A 15,446-nucleotide genomic window follows, 5' to 3' on the forward strand; every position below is an offset into this window, starting at 1 on the left:
AGACTGTTTTATTCTGAGGCTGGCTGATAGTGATCCCTTGTCCTTGGCTTTTCTGTCAAATGGCAATGCATAGGGCAGCCTTTCCTGGCTTCACCTTTCTTTTCCATGTCCCATTGATCTCCAGCTTCTGGCTTCTCCATGTGTCCTTCTCTCTCTCTCTCTCTCTCTCTCTCTCTGTGGCTTCCCTAAAAGCCTTCAGTAATAGGAATAAGATCCATCCTGATTCAGTTGGCCCAGTTACTTAACTGGGGTAACCATCAAAATGTCCTACTTAAAATGGGTTCACATCTACAGGAATGTGTTAAGTTTAAGAACATATTTTCAGGGGTACCTGGCTCTAAGCCAACACACATCCTAAATCTATAACAATTCCTTTGCTTCGATACTGACTTAACTTCAATATTATACTACTATTTTCCTATGCCCTCCATATTTATGTAGTGATTGTCACAAAATCCATAATTATGCATTATGACTCCCAAACCACTTATTTCTCATTACATTTTACTCATTTTCCTTATAGATCCTGTAGGGAATAAAAAGTGGATTTACAAATCAAAAATAAACACCACTGACATTTTTATGTATCCTTGTTGTTACCCTCACCAGAGATCTTTATTTCTTCATGCAGCTTTGATCTATTGTCTATTATCCTTTCCTTTCAACATGCAGAACTCTCATTAGTATCTCCTGTAGGGCCAGTCTAGAGTTGATGAACTCCCTCAGTTTGTTTATCTGGGAATGTCTTAGGCTCTCTCATTTCTGAAAGATAGTTTTGGTGGATATAGAATTCATAGTTTGCAGTTTTTGTTTTCATCCTTTAAATATGTCATCTCATTGCCTTCTTGCCTCCATGTTTTCTGATGATAAATTGACACACTCTTATTGAGGGTCACTTGTACATGACATAACATGTTGCCTCTCTCTTGTGACTTTCAGAATTCTCCCTTATCTTTGGCATTTGATAGTTTCATTATGATATGCTGCATTGTGGGTTTATTTAGGCTTATCCTGTTTGGAGTTTGTTGATCATCTTGAATGTGTATTCATGTCTTTCTTTAAATTTGGGAAGTTTTCAGCCATTATTTCTTTGAATATTCCCTGACCCTTTCTCTCTTTCTTCTCCTGGGACCCCCACAACACATATATTGGTTTCCTTGCTGGTATCCCACAGGTTCCTCGGGCTCTGTTCACTTTTATTCATTCTTTATGCCTCTGCTTCTCAGACTGGATGATTTTAATTTTTATCTTCAAGTTCACTGATTCTTCTGCTTTCTCCAAACTGTGGGTGAACTTTCTCCAAACTTTAGGGAATTTTTAATTTCTGATACTGTGGACGTTAGCTCTGTTTTGTTCTATTTCATGATTTCCAATTCTTTTGATATTCTCTGTGTTCATCTGTCATTTCCCTGATTTCCTTTAGTTCTTTGTCCATGTTTTCCTTGACCTCTTAGGGCATATATTGGACCATTTTTTATAAGTTGTTCTGTAGTATGTCCGCAATCTGGTCCTCCTCATTGATGGTTTCTAACGCCTGGGGCATCCATTCCTGTTTCTTAGTAAGTTTTGTTACTTTCTGTTGAAACCTGAACATTTGATATTTTAGTGTGTTATTGATGGAATTTAATCTCTGAAGCATCTGTTTCTTAGACTTGTATGTTATGCTTATAGTAGAGCTTTCCTTGAATGCCAGGAGCTAAAAATAAAAAGAAACAAAAAAGAAAACTCCCTTTCCAGTCTTTTCAGACTGGGCTCTCCTTCAGGGCTTATCCATACATTGAATTTAGGAAATAGTTTGAGGCCTCCCTGGTCCTTTCTGCACTTGCATCTTGCACATGCACATGTGGCATGTGGAGTTATTCTGTTTGCACAGTTCCAAATGTCCCCTCTTCCCTAGGAACACTTTCCTCATGGTCCTGGGTACTTCACTCTATATCTTACAGCCTGTTATCCTTTGATCCAGACAGCACAATTTGACTGCTCTCCCATAGCATTCTATAGGAGAGTTCTGTGTGCTGCCTTCTACATACAGGTTAAGTTCTGGGATGGCAAGTCCCTCAGGCCACAACCAGACAGATTGGACTAGACATGAATGAGAGTTATTCTGCTCCCTCCAGAATAGAGATTAGAGATCTGCAGTAGAAGCATGGGCTGGCTCTGCACCAAAACAGTGAATGGTAGTGGAGAGGCCAGTCCAGGGCTGCAGGAGATCCTACCACTTTTAAGTAGGTTTTTTTTTTTTTTTAATTGATTCAGCATTCATCCTTTTACTACAGTCCTTTAATTATTTTCTGGAGCTTTGAGAAAGGTGTTTCTTCCAGTTCTTGTTCATTGTTCAAAGTTCCTGTGGGAGACCAGAGCTCTGAAGTGTCTTAGTCCACCATCCTGAACACATATCTTTCTTTTTCAATTTAGCCATTGGTAGCTATAAATTTCCCTCTGAGCACTTCCTTTGCTGCATTCCATAAAGTTTGGAATTTTCTGTTTTTATTTTAATTCATCTCTTAAGAATTTTCTGATTTCCCTTAAGATTTCCTCTTTGGCCCATTGATTGTTTAAGAGTGTGTTGTTGAATTTCCAAATATCTGTGGAATTTTCAGTTTTCCTTCTGTTATATGGTCAGAGAAGATGCTTTATGTGATTTCTACCTTTTTAACTTTATTAAGACTTGTTTTGTGACCTAACATATAGTCTATCCTGGAGAATGATCTCTGTACACTTGAGAAGAATGTGTATTCTGCTTTTGTTGGATGGAGTGTTCTGTATATGTCTGCTAGGTCTAGTTGGTTCATCATATTGTTCAAGTCTCTGTTCCCTTATTGATTTTATGTCTAGATGTCCTAACCATTATTGCAAGTGGTATATTAAAATGTCCAACTATTGTAGACTTTCTATTTCTCCCTTTAATTCAATCAGTTTGTTTCATGTATCATAGGGCTCTGTTATTAGAAGCATAAATATTTATAACTGTTGATGGATTGACATTTTTACTAATATATAGTATCCTTGTTTGTCTCTTGTAACAGTTTTGAACTTAAAGTTTATTTTGTCTGATATCAATATAGACACTCAGGCTTTCTTTTGGTTAATATTTGTATGGAATATCTTATACATCCATTCACTTTCAGCCTGTTTTGTCTTTGGGTCTAAGGTGAGTCTTTTGTAAACAGTGTATAGCTGGGTCATGCTTTTTTACTCATTTTGCTCATTTCTGCCTTTTGTTTTAAGAGCTTAATTCATTTACATTCAAAGTAATTACTGATAAGGTAGGACTTACCTCAGCCATTTTGCCATTGGTTTTTTGTAAGTTATATACAATTTTGTCCCTCATTTCTTCCATTGCTGCCTTCTTTTGTGTGTATTGATATTATGTAGTGAAACGGTTTGATTCCCTTCTCATTTCCTTTTCTATGTATTTTAAAATATATTTCTTTGTGGTTACCATAGAGATTACATTTAATGTCCTAAATCTATTACAATCTAGTTTGAATTGATACCGACCTAACCTCATGTTCAGGCCCAGACCAAGCTCGTGCATAGCCTGGGACGGTGTGACTGCTAGACTAAAAACATACCAGGGACAGAAGCAGACATGGGTTTATTGGGATTTAGAAATAGAAGTTTCCTGGTGATGGCTGGCCAGATGTTAGCACGCTGCAAATGGAACAAAAATGCACGAGGCAATATATGATTTCAGAACAAAGACATTCCATATAGTATGAGGACATCAGGTCTCAAGTATAATCATTAAAGGGGCTTAAGACCTGATGTTTTACTAAGATTAATGTTGTTTTTACATCCTTCTGTCTCTGGGGAGATTGCCTACTTTCTTGACCTTTGTCCTTGGCTAAAGCAGGTCTGTTACGGGCTTTTAGGAGGGGGCCCAGGCATTGGGCCACTACACCTCCATAGCATGCACAATCTCTGCCTGCATACCCCTCCATCTTCTGCCTTTATGTTTTTCTTGTCACAAATTGCAGTTTTATACTTTGTGTGCCCATTATCATAGAATTATGATTTTTTTTGCATTTGTAGTTTACATCATGTAAAATAAAAATCAGTTACAAAACAAGAATACAATAATATTGACATTTACATTTATACATTAGTTACCTTTAACATGGATATTTAGTCTTCATATGTCTCAAGTTACTGTCTAGTGTCCTTTCCTTTCCTCCTGTAGGACTCCCTTTACTATTTTTTGTAGGGCATGTCTAATGGTAACAAACTCCCTCAGCTTTTGTTTATCTGTTAATGCCTTGATTTCTCCTTCATTTTTTAAGGTCAGTTTTGCTGGCTATAGTTTTCTTGGTTGACAATTTTTTTTTCTTTCAGCACTTTAAATATGTCAATCCACTGCTTTTTGTTTCTAAGGTTTCTGATGAGAAATCAGTAATTAATCTTAATGTTGATCCATTGAAAATGATGAATTGCTTCTCTCTTTCTGCTTTTAGGATTCTCTTTGTCTTTGGCCTTCAACAATCTGACTATCATGTGTTTTAGTTTGGAGGTCTTGGAGTTTATCCTATTTGGACTTTGTTGAACTTCTTGCTTGTGTATATCATGCCTTTTATTGAATTTGGGAAATTTCAGCCCTTATATATTTAAATATTTTTTTTGTCCCTTTTCCTTTCTCTTGACTCCCAGAATGTACACATTGGTATGCTTGATGGTAGCCTACAGGTTCTTTAGGCTCTGTTCACTCTTTTTTATTCTTTTTCTTTCTGCTCTTCACATTGAATTATTCAGATATCCTAACTTCAAGTTCACTGATTCTTTCTTTTGCCTTTTCATGTTCCTGTTGAACTTCTCCAGTGATTTTTTTTATTTCAGTTACTGTATTCTTCTTCTCTAGAATTTCTGTTTTGTTTCTTTTTAACATTTTAAATTCCTCTTTATTTTCACATATCATTTTTCTGATCTCTTTTAATTCTTTGTTCATGTTTTCCTTTAGTGCCTTGAATTTATTTAGGATAATTGACTTAATATCTTTCATTAGTAATTCCATTATCTGAGCTTCCACATGGATAATTTCTGTCACTTTATTTTGTTCTTTTGAATGAGCCATCACTTGGTATTTCTTTGTTTGCCTTGTGATTTTCTTTGAGGTCTGAATATTTGATTATTTTAATGTAATAACTCTGGATGTCAGATATTACCCACTTCCCCAGGGTTTTCTGGGTTTTAAAAAATTACAATTTTAAGCTATAGTATAGATTTGCTCTGTGTTGAGTTTCTTCTTCAATGCTTAGATTAATTTATACTGAGCCCATAGAACAGTCTGCAGTGAACAGTTAGGTTCTTCTGTTTTATTTTCTGAGCATGCATCTTGCTCTGGGCATGCATGGAAACTTTCATAAATTTCCTGGTAGACACATATTCTCTTTAGTGTTCTAATTTCCCCTTCAGAAAATAATCTCTCTCCTAAGCTTCTATTCTTGGGTCCTTGGTATTTTATTTTTTGTGTCAGCTATAATGTTTTTGTTCCCACTGGCTTTGATTTGCTCTGATTCATGTCACTTGTCGGCCCTGCTTCTCCACCCTGCTTAATTTCTGGGTTAGACAACATTAATGATCACCTTGAGTCAGTCTTTTAGTGAGTGTATTTGGGCAGACATATGAGTGCGTTAAGGGCACCCATACTAGGAATGCAAAGTACTGTACTGGGATAATGGGCTGCTACACTGGGACCACAGACCACTATTAATGCCATGACTTGCTGGAAGAAGGGGAGAGACCAGGACAAGGGAAAGCATCCTGCAGTGTTCCTACTACTTTTAGGTTTTCTTTATCCTGATTCTGCATTTGCTTGGCTGCTGTTTATTCTTGAGTGCCTTAGGAAGTTCTTACATAATTCCACTGTCCTTTGTATAGCCAGAAATGTGCTAATGTTTTCCCCAGAAGAGGATGCAATTCCTTGGGTTATATTCATTCTTAAACTTGATATCCTGTAACTTAAATATTAGTGTATAAAGTTAATGCAACTTATGTTATAAGAGGATAAGATAGGGAAAAGACAAAAATATTTGCTTTATGTATATATAAAAACATATTCATAATTTTTCTATACATATTGTGGATATACATATATGAATATAATTCATATATATACAAATATATTAAAATATATACGTAATATGTTGGGTCTAAAAATTGTAATAGACATCTGGAAATAGAATTTTGGATGGACTTTTTTTATTCAGCATTTTAAAGATATGATTTCATTACCTTTGGTTTCTATTGGTTCTGATAAGAAGTCAGCCTTAATTTTTAATGCTGTTACCCTGGATTTTATGTGTCCTTTTTCTCTGGGCTGTTTTAAATTTTTTCCTTTTTCTTTAATTTTCTGCAATTTTACTTTGGTGTTTCTAGGTAAGATTTTCTTCATTTTAAAATTAACTGCACTTGGTTTTGAGGGTAACTATCCTTCATTATTTTTTGGTAAATATTTAGCAAATACCTTCAAATATGTATTCTTTCCTATTCTCTCCCCTCAGCTTCTGAAACACCAATTGTTCTATGTTAAATCATTTGATATTGTCCTACAGGTCTCTGATGCTCTGTAATTTTGAATTCAATTTTCCCTTCCTGTTTCTGTTTAGATATCTTCTATTGACCTAATTTTTAGCTTACTGTTCTTTCTTCTCCTTCTAGTCTCCTATTATAGTCATCAATTGTTTCAAAATTTTAGTTCTAGAATTTTTATGTTTTTTTTTTAAATTTCTTTTATCTGCTAAATTCCCCATCTCTTCAGCCATTCTATCTTTCTTTTCCCCTAAATTATTTAACATATTTAAAGTAGTTATTTTAAAATTCTTATCTACTTATTCCAACATCTATGTCATCTGTGAGTATACCTCTATTGACTCTTTTTTCTCTTGATTTGGGGCTATATTTTTCCTGCTCCTTTATATGTCCTCTTTTTTTCCAAGTGCAGAGTTTTTACATAAAGAATAGTATATTTTGAACTAGATACTACTTGGTTTTTGTTTTGTTTTTTTAGGCAGGGTAATCTCCCATTCCTATTTTATCAGTCAGCTCAGATAAATGGCTCATCACTCAAATCTATCATGCATCCATCTCACTTGGAATTGGGTCACAGCTCTACATTTATCTCCAGTTCATATAAGATTATGTTTATTTTTCCCTTTATACCAATCTCAATATCCTATGCCACTACCAAGTAGCTGATTTCTTCGATCTTATTAGCTAGAAAGGGGTTTGGTTGCCTATACAGTCAGTTTCAGTTCACCTCAAGTTTAATTCCAGTTGGGCCCAGAAAGCTTAGAAAATTTTCTGCTCTCCAGGTTCACTCTTTCTTTTTCTTACCAAATTTCCTCTGATGAAGAATTATTGGGCTGAGGAATTTACTTGGCATTTGGAGTTCTTCAATTTGCAACCCTTTATGCCAGATACATTGTTATTAAAATGTAGGAGATATTTTTTTCTTCCCAGAAAATCTGCCAATGATAGGTCTGCTATTCCACACACCAGAACTCAAAGTAGTCATTTGGCCCCATGAAAGCAGCATAAAACTTTGTTCACCTATGAAGAACTTGTTCCTCTTTGGAATTTAGTTAATTTAATCTCCTTTGCATCTACTGTTCAATGGTGGCTTAAAGTCAAGTATGAATTTAAGTTTATTGTATGTTTTATCTACTGTTCTTGGTGGCATAAAGAAAAATGTAGTTTTTAGTTTATCCTGTATCTTTTTGTTGCAGCAATAATCTTTTGTGACCTATAACCTATATGAAAACAAATCTCTTGGTGGTTTTAACCCGTGTGTCTTAAATACATTATGCTATCCTAGGTTCATTTAATTATTAAATCATTTCCTAGTATTATGTCAGTATACAGTAGCTGTATAATACTTACTAACTGTTGTATCTTCATTAAGTATTGTGAAAAGTTCTACTGTAATCTCTTTTTTTTCCATGTGCAGAAAGTTTTTACATAAAGAATAGTAGATTGTGAACTAGATACAACTTGGTTTTTGTTTTGTTTTTCAGGCAGGGTAATCTCCCATTCCTATTTTATCAGTCAGCTCAGTTGAATGGCTCATCACTCAGCTCTACCATGTATCCAGCTCCCTTGGAATTGGGTCACAGCTCTAAGTTCATCTCCAGTTCATACAAGATTATGTTTATTTTTCCCTTTTTAACAATCCCAATATCATTTAATTTAATAATTTAGTATCATTAAGTTCATTTAATTTTTATCATATAGTATGATGATTTTTTCCTTTTGTGAATTGAATTCATGGTTGCCTTCGTATTCTTTGACACTTGGAAAAAGTCCTTACAAATTTGCATTACACATAATGTTTGAACCTTGCTACAGTCTCAATAAAATCAATTTCTTGTATTTTAGTTTTCACACTATAGTAGTCACTTTTTTTCAAAACCTCTGTATTAGGAAATTGTCAGATGCAGTATAGCTTAGTCACTAAGTTCATGGACCCTGAAACCAGGCTGTTCCATGTTTGTATCTTAACTTTATCACTGGGTGATGTTGGGAAAGTTTCTTATACCCTATGTGCCTGCGTTTCCTGAATTGTAAAATTAATATAAGCAAGAATAATACCTGCCACATAGGGTTTTTATGGGTTTTAAATCAATTAATATTTTAAAGGACTTAGGATAGTGATTGACACAAAAATGTTCTCTCAAATTTTGTTCTATTAATAAGTTTTTGATGCTTAGAATGATACCATTGTCAAAATCAGTTTTTATTTTTAGTCTGATAAGAAAAATCTGATGTGAAAGCCCTACAAAAGCAAATAAAAACTTATGAATAGGTAGGTTTAATAAACCATTTGTGCCAGTTTGGATGTCTTGTGTCCCCCAAAACGCCATGTTCTTTGATGCAATTTTGTGGGGGCAGATGTATTAGTGTTGATTAGATTGGAATTCTTTGATTTAGTGTTTCTGTGGAGATGTGACTCAATGAACTCTGAGTGAAACATTTGATTGGATATTTCCATGGAGGTGTTACCCTGCCCATTCAGGGTGGGTGTTAATTGTATCAGTGGAGCTGTATAAAGGAGTTCACAGACAGAGGGACATCAGAACAACTGAGAGTGACATTTTGAAGAGGAGCTGCAGCTAACAGAGGACAAAATGCCCCAAGAGCAACATTTTGGAGAATGCCATTTTGAAACGCAACCTGGAAGCAAGCGGACACCAGCCATGTGCCTTCTGAGCTAACAGAGGTTTTCCAGACACCAATGGCCATCCTCCAGTGAAGGTACCCTTCCCTTGGGCACTTCACGGCCTTAAGACTGTAACTTTGTAACCAAATAAACCCCATTTATCAAAGCCAGTCCATTTCTGGTGTTTTGCAAAACAGCAGCATTAGCAAACAAACACCATTCAAAGGGACTAAAGGGGCTCTGTTTTGTTTTTTTTCAAAATAGAAATAAAGGAAATTTTAGTTAAAACAGAAATTTGATGAGAGAATAATTTTTTTCTTTTTGCCATCAACACAATAGCAATTATATACACCAGGATGTGTTGCAGATCATCTTCTATTGTCTACCTTCTTTGGTCTTTGACGCTATACTTACTGTTTTTCTGCATTCTATTTAGGAAAATGCAAGAGTCATAGATTAAAAATTTGTCTCTTACTGACTCACTTATCAAAGGCAATCCCATAATTTCAGTCTCTGAAATATTTTCAAGAATACAAAAAATTCTCATAACAATAATTTTAGTAGTTATTTCGTTCCTATTTGATTATAGGAAATACATATCAATTATATCATAAGGTCAAAGTTTTTCTTTATTCATTTGTTTGTTTTGTTTTGTTTTGATGTAAGGGATTGTAAAAGAACCAAGTCTTGTCTCAATTGCCAAATGAACTCATAATTAAGATAAAATTTTTCTTAAATTTTGAAAATCATGGCAGGGTTATCCTTTGTTTCCAGAAGGTGGCTTTATTGCTATATTCAGAAAGAAGAAATTTATGACCAAAAAACAGCTATTTCAGATTATCTTAACTTTTACACTTTTGATCAGATTGGATTTTCAGTAGGATTTCTGAAGTGACTTATAAAGATATATTGATTTCCTTGCTATCTGAGTCAACAGAACATTAGTGCTTAGTGGAGTAAACAAAGTTAAGCAGGTTACTTCAGGACTTCTCAGAACCTTTAAGTACTGACATAAAATTAGAATCAAAGGAGACTTCTGGGGAGGATGGCAGAGTAGGAAGCTCCAGGACTCATCCTTCCATCAAAACAACTATTAAACAGACAGGAACTCTCTGAAACATTGTTTTGAAACCACAGAGGCCAGAAGAACAGTGTATAGTATCCAGGGAAGAGGGGGAGGAAGAGACTGATAAATTAGGGTAAAAAGCTGTAAATTTCTCTCTCCACATGGTGCCTATTTACACCCACCCCCACCCTCATGACAGGCCACCATGGGGTCCTGTCTCTGGCTAGCTCCTGGTGTCACAAAAGGATGGAAAATTCCTTTTCCCCAATAGCAAGGGTGGACACAGCAAATTTCTGATCTTTTTTGATTACTAAATTTGGATCACTGGGACCCAGTTCTGATGGTAGGTATTGTTTCAACCTGCCCCAACAAAGGTGGTGGGAGTTATTGTTTCAATACGCCCTGGCAGGGGAAGAGGGTGGGGAGATTGAAAGATGCAACACTTCCTCAGGGCTGCGGGACACAGTTAGATGAAGGACTGCATTTGCCAGACAGGCCAGGAAAGCTCAGATTTGGGGAAGCATTGAAGAAGATTTTGATGCCCATCCTAATCCCATCCATTGGGCACTTTGGAGCCAGTCTGCATCCCCTTCATGGGTCCCTGGCCTGTATTGTCCAGGAAAGATTGACTTGGGAAGTCTTCTCTGTGGTGACCCTCCTCCCAGAATTGCCCTCCAGGCAAAAGCAGCATGAGATATAAAAAGGAGTATAAAGTTTATAAAAGCAGACAGTCCAGCACAGGGGCCTCCAGCTTCAAATACCTGGGAGAGGGAGGTCTGTCCCCTGGGAAGCAGGGGGAACAACCAAACTCCTGTAAATGGGGGAACTCCAAAATAATTATGAAGCAAAAACCCAAGATAAGACAAAAAAAAAAGCCCAGAAAGACAGGGAAAACCCTGCATACTGCATTTGCTTGGGCAGCCCTTCCTGATAGGAGGGCTGAAGCTCAAGAGAATCTCTGTCTTATCATCAGCTGGTTATAAAACTAGGAAACAGTCATCCCAGGGAGTAAATACTGGAGTTAACATATAAAAATATTAAAATGAACAGCATGCAACAGAGTACAAGACAAAGAAACAGGAAATGATGGCTCATCCAAAGGAAGAGGGTAAAAATACAGAAAGCACCAATTAAGAAGATGAGAGTGTGGACAAACCAAACAAAGGCTTTAAAACAAAAATGATTTTAAAAATGCTCAAGGAGGTGAAGGAAAATATTAAGAAATAACTGATGGATATCAGGAAAACAATGAATAAATAGTGTGAGAAGCTTAGCAAAGTGATAGAAATTTTAAAAAGGAAATCAGACAGAACCATTGGACTTGAAAACCACAATAACTGAAATTTAAAAAATGCCTAGGAGGGATTCAAAAGCAGATTGGAGCTGAAACTATCAGTGAACTTGAAGACAAGACACTAGAAATCAGTCAGGCTGAGAAGCAGAAAGAAAAAAGAAATATTAAAAATGCAAATAGTTGGATATAGAATTCTTGGCTGGCAGTTTTTCTCCTTCAGTATCTTAAATATATCATACCACTGCCTTCTAGCCTCCATGGTTTTTACTGAGAAATCCACACAGTTTTATCAAGCATCCCTTGTATGTGATGGATCGCTTTTCTCTTGCTGCTTTCAGAATTCTCTCTTTGCCTTTAACATTTGATAATCTGATTATTAAGTGTCTTGGCACAGGTGTATTTGGATCCATTCTGTTTGGGGTATGTTGTACTTCTTGGATCTGTAATTTTATGTCTTTCATAAGAGATGGGAAATTTTCAGTGATTATTTCCTCCATTATTTTTTCCACCCCTTTTCCCTTCCCTTCTCCTTCTGGGACACCTATGACATGTATATTCACGTGTTGCCATTTGCACAGTGGGGTTATGGTTTCAGTATTCATGATTTGCAGTGGATGAAGGTGGCCTAAGGGTACACTGACTGATGAATGGAATGGCAAACTGTAGTCTATACATACAATGGAATATTGAGCTGCTACAAGGAATGAAGTTGTGAGGTGAATGGACATTGAGGACAGTATGTTGAGTGAAATAAACCAGAAATGAAAAGAAAAACATTATAATGCCTCATTAATATGGACTAACTATAATGTGTAAGCTCTGAAAATTGAGTCTGAGAGCACAGGTTATCAGGGGAAGGCTTATTGTAAAGGTTACTAGATTGTAAGCTCTTACAGCGGTTATATCTATTTCTGAGCTCTAATGATTATTTCTAAATTCTGAGATGTTGAGCTCTTTGTATATAATCTGGTCAGTCCCTGGAAATTTGGGTACCTGTGATTCAAAGCCAGAGTCCAGAAGCCATGAATGTCAGCATTACCCCACACAGTAAATGTTAAGGCATCTGAAAAAAGAGATATGAATGAAATGGACTTGGTTAGGACTAAGGTAAATAAGACTAAAGGGTAAAAGATGATATTGACTGTGTTTTAAAACTTCAACTTCTGTGTGAGACCAAAGGAAGAGGTTTTATTAGGTGCAAAATCTATATTTTTTTTATAAAACACTATATGATTTAACTTGTATGGTCAGTTTATTCAAACAACATAATTACATGGAACGTTTAATAGGGAGTGAAATCTGGTTGGTTTGTACAGGTTAGCATGAAGCCCCAATACATCCCAGAGTAATTTGGACAGAGAATAAAGATGTATTTGCAGAGCCCCCTTGAGAGGGACTGGGGGAATATGTGGGAATACTAAATTTCTCCACCTGAGGAATTAATGATACTCTCACAAGCATTGGAGACAAGCAATTTGGAAAGCCAAGCCCTTGATCTTGGGGCTTGTCCTTATGAAGCTTGTTACTGCAAAGGAGAAGCTAAACCTACCTAAAATTGTGCCTAAGAGTCACCCCCAGAGAACCTCTTTTGTTGCTAAGATATGGCCACTCTCTATGAGCCAACTCTGTAGGTAAACTCACTGCCTTACCCCCCTACATGGGACATGACTTCAAGGGGTGTAAATCTCCCTGGCAATGCAGAATTTGACTCCTGAGGATGAGCGTGGCCCTGGCATCATGGGATTGAGAAAGCCTTCTGGACCAAAAGGGGAAAGAGAAACTAAACAAAATAAAGTTTTAGTTGCTGAGAGATTTCAAAGAGAGTCAAGAGGTCTTTCTAGTGGTTATTCTTATACATTATATAGATATACCTTTTTAGTTTTTAATGTATTGGAATAGCTAGAAGGAAATACCTGAAACTGTCAAACTGCAACCCAGTAGCCTTTGTTCTTGAAGATGATTGTATAACTATATATCTTACACTGTGTGACCATGTGATTGTTAAAAATTTGTGGCTCCCACTCCCTTTACACAGTGTATGTACAGACGAATAGAAAAATGAGGACAAAAAATAAATGGATAATAGGGAGAAATGGGGGTTATGGGATGTTTTGGGTGTTCTTTTTTACTTCAACTTTTATTATTCTTTTTTGTGTGTGGTAATGAAATTGTTCAAAAATTGTGATGAATGCAAAACTATATAATGATATGTGAACAATGATTGTACACTGTTTTTTACATCATGAATGATTGTATGGTATGTGAATGTATCTCAATAAAATTGAACTTTGAAAAAATGGAAATAGCTTAAGAGAGCTATAGGACACTCTCAAGTGAAAAAAATATACGTATTATGGTAGTCCAGGAGAAGAAGAAAGAAAGGGGCAGAGGGAATAGTCAAAGTACTAATGACATGCAATTTCCAAAACTTAGCAAAAAATGTGAATATGTATGTCCTACTTTGCTAATGCTGCTGGAGTGCAAAACACCAGAGACGGATTGGCTTTTATAAAAGGGGGTATATTTGGTTACACAGTTACAGTCTTAAGGCCATAAAGTGTCCAAGGTAACACATCAGCAATCAGGTACCTTCACTGGAGGATGGTCAATGGTGTCCGGAAAACCTCTGTTAGCTGGGAAGGCATGTGGCTGGTGTCTGCTCCAAAGTTCTGGTTTCAAAATGACTTTCTCCCAGGATGTTCCTCTCTAGGCTGCAGTTCCTCAAAAATGTCATTCTTAGTTGCTATTGGGATGTTTGTCCTCTCTTAGCTTCTCCAGAGCAAAAGTCTGCTTTCAATGGCCATCTTCAAACTGTCTCTCATCTGCAGCCACTCTCTCAGCTTCTGTGCATTCTTCAGAGTGTCCCTCTTGGCTGTAGCTCCTCTTCAAAATGTCACTCTCAGCTGCACTGAGTTCCTTCTGTTAGCTTATTTCTATGTCTCCAGTGATTTAATTTAGACCCACCCTGAATGGGTGGGGTAACACCTCCATGGAAATTATCCAGTCAGAGTCATCATTCACAGTTGGGTGGGGTGCATCTCCATGGAAACACTCAAAGAATTACAATCTAATCAACACTGATACATCTTCCCACACAAGATTACATCGAAGATAATGGCATTTGGGGACATAATATATTCAAACTGGCACAGTGTACATCCAAGAAGCTCAGAGAACAAATCAAGATAAACATGGAGAAAATATACACCACATCATATATTATAGCACTATCAATTGTGAAGGACAAGGAGAAAGTTCTGAAAAATATGAGAGGAAAGCAGTGTGTTACATAAAAGAGAGTCCTAATTAGATTGAGTCTGATTTCCCATCAGAAACCATGGAGGCAAGAAGAAAGTGGGTCAAAATACTTAAAGTGCAGAAGAGAATCAACTGCCAGCCAAGAATTTTCTATCTGGTGAGCCACTTTTTCAAAAATGAGGGAGAGATTAAGACATTCTCATATAAACAAAAGTTGAGGGAGTTCATCACCACTAGATCTGCCCAACAAGCAATGCTAAAAGAAGTTCTTCAGACTAAAAGGAAAAGACACTAAAGAGTGTTTCAAAGTAGCATAAAGAAATAAAGACCTGTGGTAAAGGTAACTAGTTATTTGGGTAATGATAAATGCCAGTATTGTTATATTGTAGTATGTAACTCCACTTCTTATTTCCTACAGGTACTAAAATGCAAATACATCAAAAGTAATGATAAATCTATGATTTTAGATATAAAATGTAGTAATAAAAATGGTGGGGGGACAGAGGCATACAGGAAAAGTATATTTGTGTGCTGTGGAAGTTAAGTTGGTATTAAACCAAATATGATTGTTATATATTTAATATGTTAAATTTTAGCCCCATGGTAACCACAAAGAAAACACATGAAAAATATATCCAGATAGAAATAAGAAGGCACTCAATATGGTACTCTCTGAC

The sequence above is a fragment of the Choloepus didactylus genome, chromosome 11, assembly GCF_015220235.1.
Source record: "Choloepus didactylus isolate mChoDid1 chromosome 11, mChoDid1.pri, whole genome shotgun sequence".
Taxonomy (NCBI): domain Eukaryota; kingdom Metazoa; phylum Chordata; class Mammalia; order Pilosa; family Megalonychidae; genus Choloepus; species Choloepus didactylus.